This window comes from Trichechus manatus, unplaced genomic scaffold (assembly GCF_000243295.1).
Source record: "Trichechus manatus latirostris isolate Lorelei unplaced genomic scaffold, TriManLat1.0 scaffold00003, whole genome shotgun sequence".
Classification (NCBI taxonomy): Eukaryota; Metazoa; Chordata; class Mammalia; order Sirenia; family Trichechidae; genus Trichechus; species Trichechus manatus.
This window is the reverse complement of record NW_004443939.1, coordinates 30,489,061-30,499,251: the sequence shown is the minus strand read 5'-3', so window position 1 is coordinate 30,499,251 and position 10,191 is coordinate 30,489,061.

Genomic DNA, 10,191 nt, shown 5'->3' with positions numbered 1-10,191 from the left:
AAGCCACAGAAGCTTCCTAGATACATCCAAACACCTTGAGGGACTGAGTTACTGGGGCTGAAGCCTGGAGACCATGGTCTCAGAGGATATCTAGGTCACTGGCAGAACATAGTTGATAAAGAAAGTGTTTTCCATCATACTTTGGTGAGTAGCATCTAGGGTCTTAAAAGCTTGCGAGCAGCCATCTAAAATACATCTAATGGTCCCATCATGTTCAGAGCAAAGGAGAATGAAGAAATCCAAAGATGCAAGGAAGATATTAGTCCAAATGATTAATGGATCACATGAACCACAACCTCCACCAGCCTGAGCCCAGAAGAAATAGATGGTGACCAGCTATTCCCACCAACCACTCGGACAGGGATCACAATAGATGGTTCCGGACAGAGCAGGAGAAAAATGTAGAACAAAATTCAAACTCACAGAAAAAAGACCAGACTTACTGGTCTGACAGAGACTGGAGAAACCCTGACAGCATGGCCCCCAGACAACCTTTGAACTCAGTACTGAAGTCATTCTTGAGGTTCACCCTTCAACCAAAGATTAGACAGGCCCATAAAACAAAATGAAACTAAATGGACACACCAGCCCAGGAGCAAGGACTAGAAGGCAGGCAAGGACAGGAAAGCTGGTAATGGGGAACCCAAGGTCAAGAAGGGGAGAGTGTTGACACAGTGTGTGGTTGGCCACCAGGGGCACAAAACAGTATGTATATTAATTGTTTAATGAGAAACTAATCTGCTCTGTAAATTTTCATTTAAAGCATAATAAAAAAAATATGAAAGTGCTTAGTACTGTGCTTAATAAATTGTAGCTATGATTAAAAAATTAATTATGGAAATATTTAATTAATTATGTAATTCAATGAACAATATATCAGTAATGGCCAATAATAATAATAAAAGATGAGACTTACTGTCTGACAGGGACTGGAGGGATTCTCAAAACTATGGCACCCAGACACCCGCTAACTCAGAACTGAAGCGACTCCCAAAGTCCACCTTTCAGTCAAAGATTAGACAGGCCTATAAAACAAAAATGTCATATGTGAGGAACGTGCTTCTAGGTTCAATCAAGTTTAGGAGACCTAATGGGTGACACTTTCCCAAAAGTAAAGACTAAAAAGCAGGAAGGGACAGGAAGCCTAGACAAATGGACACAGGAAACACACGGTGTAAAGGAAAAGGGGGAGACTGCTGATAGATCGCAGATATTGCAAACAGTACCACAAAACAATTTGTACACATTTTTAAATGAGAAACTAATTTGCACTGTAAACTTTCACTTAAAACACACACACTCACATAAAGATATGTGGACAACTCTAGGTCATCTAGATGCTTCAGTTCACAATCTTTGTCTTTGACTTTACTCCTTTGCTGTGGCAAGTAAGTTTATGTACAACCATCTACTTTAACTAAAATCAGCTTGCTTTGGCTTGTACATTTGTAGCAAGGTATAGTTCATCTTTAACGTATGTTACCAAAATATCATAGTGTTTTAAATATCACAAATATTTATAAATAGATATCCACTAGAACACAAACTTCAAGAGAAACAAAGAGATAATTGTTTGTCTTGTTTACCACGTGTCTGTCAGTTTGTCATACTGTGGTGGCTTGAGTGTTGCTGTGATACTGGAAGCTTTGGCACCAGTATTTCAAATACCAGCAGGGTCACCCTTGGTGGACAGGTTTCAGCTGAGCTTCCAGACTAAGACAGACTAGGAAGAAGGACCTAGTGGTCTACTTATGAAAAAATTGGCAGGTGATAAACATATGATTAACAGCAGAACATTGCCTGAGATAATACCAGAAGATGAGCCTCTCAGGTTGGAAGGCACTCAAAATATGACTAAGGAAGAGCTGCCTCCTCAAAGTAGAGTCGACCTTAATGACAGACAGAGTCAAACTTTCCATACCTTTGTTTGCTAATGTGGCACAACTCAAAATGCAAAGAAACAGCTACAAATATCCATTAATAATCAGAATCTGGAATGTGCGAAGTATGAATCTAGGAAAATTGGAAATCGTCAAAAATGAAATGGAACACATAAATTTCAATATCCTAGGCATTAATGAGCTGAAATGGACAGGTATTGCCCATTTTGAATCAGACAATCATATGGTCTACTATGCTAGGAATGACAACTTGAAGAGGAATGGAGTTGCATTCACCATCAAAAGAGCATTTCAAGATCTATCCTGAAGTACAGCACAGTCAGTGATAGGATAACATCCATACACCTACTAGGAAGACCAGTTAATACAACTATTTTTCAAATTTATGCACCAACCATTAAGGCCAAAGATGAAGAAATTGAAGATTTTCAACAATTTCTGCAGTCTGAAATTGATCAAACATGCAATCAAGATGGTGACTGCAATGCAAAAGTTGGAAACGAAGAAGTATTGGTAGTTGGAAAATATAGCCTTGGTGATAAAAATGATGCCAGAGATCGCCTGATAAAATTTTGCAAGATCAATGACTTCTTCATTGTAAATACCTTTTCTCAACAAAATAAATGGAGATTTTATATATGGACCTCACCAGATGGAAATCACAGGAATCAAATCAACTACATCTGTGGAAAGAGATGATGGAAATCTCAGTATCATCAGCTAGAACAAGGCCAGAGGACGACTGTGGAACAGACCATCAATTGCTCATATGCAAGTTCAAGTTGAAGTCGAAGAAAATTAGAACAAGTCCACAACAGCCAAAGTATGATCTTGAGTATATGCCACTTGAATTTAGAGACCATCTCAATAATAGATTTGATGCATTGAACACTAATGACTGAAGACCAGACCAGTTGTGGAATGACATCAAGGACATGAAGAAAGCAAGAGGTCATTAAAAAGACAGGAAAGAAAGAAAAGACCAAGATGGACATCAGAAGAGACTCTGAAACTTGCTCTGGAAGCTAGAGTAGCTAATGTGAAAAGAGAAAATGATGAAATGAAAGAGCTAAACACAAGATTTCAAAGGGCAGCTCAAGAAGACAAAGGAAAGTATTATAATGAAATGTGCAAAGACCTGGAGATAGAAAACCAAAAGGAAAGAACAATGTTGGCATTTCTCAAGCTAAAAGAACTGGAGAAAAAATCCAAGTCTCAAGTTGCAATATTGAAGGATTCTATGGGGAAAACATTAAACGGCTCAGGAAACATCAAAAGAAGATGGGAGGAATACACAGAGTCACTGTACAAAAAAGAATTGGTCGATGTTCAACCATTTCAGAAGGTAGCATATGATCAAGAACTGATGGTACTGAAGGAAGAGATCCAAGCTGCACTGAAAGGATTGGCAAGAAACAAGTTTCCAGGAATTGACAGAATAAGAATTGAGATGTTTCAAAAAACAGATGCAGCACTGGAAGCATCCACTTGTCTATGCCCAGAAATTTGAAAGACAGCTACCTGGCCAACCAACTAGAAGAGATCCATATTTGTACCCATTCCAAAGAAATGCGATCTAACAGAATGGAGAAAGTATTGAACAATATCATTAATCTCACACACAACTAAAATTTTGCTTAAGATCATTCTAAAGTGATTGCAGCAGTACATTGACAGGGAACTGCCTGAAGTTCAGGTCAGATTCAGAAGAGGACATGGAACAAGTGATATCATTGCTGATGTCAGATGGATCATGGCTGAAAGCAGAGAATACCATAAAGATGTTTACCTGTGTTTTATTGACTATACAAAGGCATTCAACTGTGTGGATCATAACAAATTATGGATAATATTGCAAAGAATGGGAATTCCAGAACAGCTGATTGTGCTTATGAGGAACCTGTACTTAGACCAAGAGGTAGTTGTTTGAACAGAAAAAGGGGATGCTGTGTGCTTTAAAGTTAAGAAAAGTGTGCCTCACGGTTGTATCCTTTCACCATATTTATTCAATCTGTATACTGAGCAAATAATTTGAGAAGCTGGACTAGATGAAGAAGAAAGTGGCATCAGGATTGGAGGAAGACTCATTAACAACCTGCATTATGTCACTGACACAACCTTCCTTGCTGAAAGTGAAGAGGACTTGAATTACTAACAAAGATCAAAGACTACAGCCTTCAGTATGGATTTATACCTCAACATAAAGAAAACAAAAATCCTTAAAACTGGACCAATAATCAACATCATGATAAACAGAGAAAAAACACAGGTTTTAAAGGATTTCATTTTACTTGGATCCATAATAAATGCCCATGCAAGCAGCAGTCAAGAAATCAAAGACATATTGCATTAGGCAAATATGCTGCAAAATACCTCTTTAAAGGTTAAAAAGCAAAAATGTTACTTTAAGGACTAAGGTGCACCTGACCCAAGCCATGGTGTTTTCAATCACCTCATATGCATGTGAAAGCTGGACAATGAATAAGGAAGACCAAAGAAGAAATGATGCATTTGAATTATGGTATTGGCAAAAAATATTGAATATACCGTGGACTGCCAGAAGAAAGAACAAAAATGTCTTGGAAGAAGTACAGCCAGAATGGTCCTTAGGAGCAAGGATGATGACACTCGGTCTCATATACTTTGGTCATGTTATTAGGAGGGACCAGTCCCTAGGGAAGGGCATCATGCTTGGTAAATTGGAGGGTCAGAGAAAAAGAGGAAGACTGTCAATGAGATGGACTGGCAAAGTGGCTACAATAATGGGCTCAAGCATAACAATGATTGTGAGGATGGTACAGGACTGAGAAGTGTTTTGTTCTGTTGTACATACAGTCGCTATCAGTCATAACAGACTTGATGGCATCTAACAACAACATCACTACTATATTCAGTGCCTGGGATATATAACGTGCTGAATACATATATTGATTGAATAAATAAATGGACAATTTTTATTTAAAAAGTCTTGTAAATAAAGTGAAATTTTTGAAATTAGGGTTTTCTCATCTTCTCGAATCTGTAAATTTATGCCTATGTCTTTTGCCAAATTTGAGTAATTTTCAGTCATAATTTCTTCGAGTATTTTTTTCAGTTCCATCCTCTTTCTCTTCTCCTTTCACGATTTTGATGATATGAATATTAGATAATATAGTTCACAGGTCTCTGAAACTCTATTCATTTTTTTTTCTTGTAATCAGTCTATTTTCTCTCTTTTGTTTAGAATGGGTAATATTTATTGTTCTTTCTTTCAACTGATTGTTTCTTCCCTTCATTCCTTCCATTCTTCTGTGGAGCCTATCCACTGAGATTATTTAAAATTTTGGTTAGGGTATTTTTCAGTTCTATAATTTCCATTAGTTCTTCTTTATATCTTCTATTTCTTTAATAAGAATTTTTTTTTTTGCTATTTTCTTTTGTTTTAAGTGTATTTCTAATTGCTCATAGACACATTTTTATGATGGTTTCTTTAAAATCTTTGTCAGATAGTTCTTACATCTCTGTCATCTTGGTGTCAGCATTTATTGATTGTCTTTTTTCATGCAGTTTGGCCTCTTCCTGGTTCTTAGTATAACAAGTGATTTTTTAAATTGAAAAGTGGACATCTGGGTTAGTATGAGGCTCTTGATCTTTTTTAAATCTTCTATTTTAGCTGACTTTTTTTGATTCCTCTCTGGCTTTGGGAAAGGAAAGGCCCTGCTTCATTAATTTCATGTGGTGGTAGAAGTCCAGGTTCTTCATTCAACATCCACTGACATCCAAGGCACTCTAGAACACTACCCTGAAAGGAATTGGGGTGAATTTTTACAGCCTGGAGAAGACAGAATTCTAAGTTCCGCCTTAATCCTATGCTGGCATGAATGGAAGTGGGACAACAATATTTTATGTGATCCTGGGCTGCAGTAGAGTAATCTAGAAATTTTATGTTCTGTCAGTCTGCTCCTGTTTTGGAACTTTGGTTAGAGAGAGATGGCTTTTGCTGAGTTTTCTTTTCTCTGTATACAATGGTGTTTCTTGGTGGCTTACTTCTTCAGCTCCAACTCTGGGATATATGGGGAAAAAAAGGAAACAGTAAGTACAGTGTCATGTCTTTCCTTGTGCCCCAAGGTCCCTAGCCAGTCTGTCTTCTTCTGTTAATATTTCAGTCTTCTTATATTAGTTTCATATATAATGTCTAGCATTTTAAGTTGTACTTAGCAGGAGGAATAGATAAATGTATGTCTACTCCATCTTTCAACCATTTGTGAGTAAACAGTACATTTCTAAACAATATTTGGGCCAAACAGGAAGCCAGAGAGGAAAAAAAAATACATAGAACTGAATGAAAATAAAAACACAACATATCAAAATTTGTGGAACACAGCTAAAGCAGTGCTAAGAGGGCAATTTATAACACTAAATTCAAATATTAGAAATGAAGAAAGGTTTCAAATCAATTATCTATGCTCCTACCTCAAGAACTTACAAAAAGCAGAGCAAAATAAACCTAAAGCAAGTAGAAGGAAGAAAATAATATATATAAGAGCAGTGTGTTAGTTTCTTACAGCTGGTATAACAGAAATACCTCACATGGATGGCTTTAATGAACAGACACTTATTTTCTCAAAATTTAGGAGGCTAGAAGTCTGAATTCAAGGTGCTTGCTCTAGGGGAAGGATTTCTGTCTCTGCCAGCTCCAGAATCAGTCCTTGTCTCTTTTCAGCTTCTGTGCCTTGGTTCCTTGGTGATCTTCACTTGGTGTGGCATCTATCTTCCTCCATTTCTGACTACTTCTCTCTGCACCTAACCAGCTCTTTTTATATCTCAAAAGCGATTGGTTTGAAAAATGCCCTACACTGATATGGCCTCAATTACATAACAAAGAAACCCTAGACTAAAATGGAATTACATCCACACGTATAGGTCTTAGGATTCCAACACATATTTTTGGGAGACACAATTCAATCCATAACAAGCAGAAATCAATGAAGTTAATAACAGGAAAATAGAGAAAATAATTGAAACAAAGAGCTTGTCCTTGTAAAAGATTAATAAAACTAAAAAATCTCTGGTGAGATTGACAAAGAAAAAAGAGAAGGTACAAATGATCAACACTTACAAGATATGGGGTAAAACTAAAGACGCTTCAGGCACAAATGGATAATAAGGGAATACGACAAAAAAATCTGCACACATAAGTTTGAGAACTTAGATGTAATGAACTAGATCCTTGAAAACCACAAATCACCACAACTCACCAAATATGAAATAGATAATTTCAATAGCCCAATAACTACTGAGGAAATTTAATTTGTAATTTAACATCTTCCCCTCAAAATAAATTTCCGTTCCCAGATGGTTTCACTGAAGAATTTTACCAAACAGTTATAAATGAATTAACACCAAATTCTACACAGTCTCTTTCCAGTCTATTTTATGAAGCTAATATTACCCTGACACCAAAGACAGAACAGAAAAAGAAAACTATAGACCAATATCCTTTATGACTACAGACACAAGGAGACTTAACAAAATATAAGCAAATAGATTTCAGCAAGTATAATCAGGAATGAAAAAAAAAGACTTTTATTCTACCTCAAGCTGGAAGACCTCAATATACATGACATCAATATACATGACACACTAAAGGAAATTATCCAGTAACCAGTATCTACTTGGTGATTTACACTGGCTTGCTTGTTATAGCAGCAAGTTCCCTAAACCCTTTTAAGACCCAATTATTTTCTCCTTTGAATTTTTTGATGATACTGTATATTTTAATTAATGAAGCCATGCTGATTGAAGGACCAATTCAGAATTTTTGTTACGAGTTACAGATTTTGATACCCATTATCTGGGATCACATATGGCTCAATGGACTGTGGACCATGTACATTCTGCCAATATGAGTGAATGATAAAATTGTTTTTTAAATTTTATTTCTTGAAAATTTGCAAAACATGAGGTAAAGCATGAAGGCACCTGGCAATGACTACACATACATGTTATTTTAGTCTCCTTCTTCTTAGCTTTTTTATTATTTTTCATGAAACTTTTCTAAACATGGTACAATGCGTTCTTCCTTACTCCAAAAGCAGTACTTACAGCCCAAATAAATAAAGTCAAGGGATATTTTATCTTAGGAAAATTACCACTACGATGCGTTCTTCAGTACTTCAAAAGCAGTATTTACAGGTCAAATAAATAAAACTAAAGGAATTTGAATCTCAGGAAAATTACCGCTACTATGAATTCTTCATTATGACAAAAGCTGTACTAATAGCCAAGAAGCAGAAACAGCTGTCCTGTAAGAACTGCTCATGGTGGTGCTTTCCACCAGCTCCATGTAGAAGCAATGACTGGACCCTAAGATTGAATGCAGGGTAAGAATAACTTATAAGAGATCCAATGTCTTGAAAACTGCCACTGCAATGCATTATTCTTTATTAGAAAGGCATTATTTACCGTTCAGAAGCTAGAAAAGAAAGGCGCCAGTAACACCTGGAAACAATGAGTGGCATAAAGGAGACGATGACCACTATGAATGAAAACTGGCAATAGCTTATTCTCTCAGTAGGTACATTCTCAACAGAACATAGTAACTGGGAAAAATAGTGAGGAGGCTTATCTCACCTAAATAAAAGCAAATCTGTCAAAATTTTAGAAAATTCACATATCCCGGAGGCATCACCTAAGACAATGCTCAATCTACATAAAAATGAGGCTCCCATTCAGGATTTTTGAGTTTCACACATTGCAAAAGGCTCCCACCTTAAGGTTAAACACATTCAAATTGGGCTACCTCCTTTCCAAAGGAACTCCAGAGACATAAAAAAGTGGGTGGTATACTGTATGTCCCACAGATCTTGAAAGGGTTTTAAAGGCACTCTTCTTCAAAAAGGATTTCATCCACAATGTTCCTTCTGTGAATTGCCTCCTAAAATGAGTCATAACAACACCAAAATTTATAGTATAAAATTTCCCTTAGAAAAGACAAGCAATGGATCAAGAGACATTAATAAACTACCTGAGTTGAACAGTGGATGAGAGTTGTTAACCTAAAGACATCTGAAGCTATCAAAGGCCTAAAATGTATGTCTGCAACCTAGCGAGGCTATCTCTGCAAAGGCTACCAAAAACTGCCTATGTCTGATAACTACTGCCAAGATGTAGCCACTAATGAAAGTTATAGTCAACAAAAATCAATATGGAGAACTTGAAGTTGATAGAAATAGAAGGAGACATGATGACTCATCCCTTAAAGTTTACATTGTCTACTAAAATCCGTTGCTGTCGAGTCGATTCTGTTTCATAGCAACCCTATAGGACAGGGTAGAACTGGTCCATAGGGTTTCCGAGTAGTGGCTGGTGGATGTGAACTGCTGACCTTTTGGCTAGCAGCTAAGCTCTTAACCACTACACCACCAGGGCTCCACATTGTCTATAGGACTGCCACAATAAGGGTATGCATTGTTGATGTTTTTGAAGTAAGATTTTCATTGAAAAGAAAGAATATTGCCAATGTTGAAGGCTTAGAATTCATTCTGCATACCAAATGCTTAGGTATTTAAAGATCAATTTGTAATTAGTGCTCAAGCTGCAAGTTGACTGAAAATGTCTCCAAAATAGATAAATATTCATTTTACGCCTCCAGAATCTTTGCAGCAAGAAATATTTTATATTTTAAATTTAACTTCTGGTTTTAAAGCTAGTCAATTAACTCTAAGACCCTTTTGCAATGTATAGATTACTATGTAGCAGAATTTCTTTTTCAACTGATATATCCTTAAGCTTCCTTGTCTACAGATTTATAGAAGTTTGCTATGTTCCAAGTCCCAGCAATTCCCTGAACTCCTCCTGAGGAAAACCGTGTTACCCACTGTCCTGTAGCATTGGAGCAACTCTAGATATTTTCTTATATGTTTTCTGTATCAAGTCATTCTATCCTCAGCCATGACCATTTAGAACAACAGCACAGGTTAATTAATAAAAATAGGAAATTTGATGATTTATGACATTTAAACTAGCCAGAGATACCATTTAATTTTTTCAGAATGTAATTTTCTGGCCCATATGGTAACAGAAATTATCAATGTATCAAGCTGCTATTGGGCAGCAAGAGCCATTGCTGTGCTCTAAAGACACTATGCACTGTTTAACCTTCTCTGTTTGGGCAGGCCTAAACAACCGGGTTGATGAGCCAGATGACAAAGACTGTTTAGATCACTGGAATACCAGGACACAAAGAAAACCTCTATATTTTTCTTTAAGTTCATGGTATCTTCCATGCATTTAAGCACACGCCCCCCAC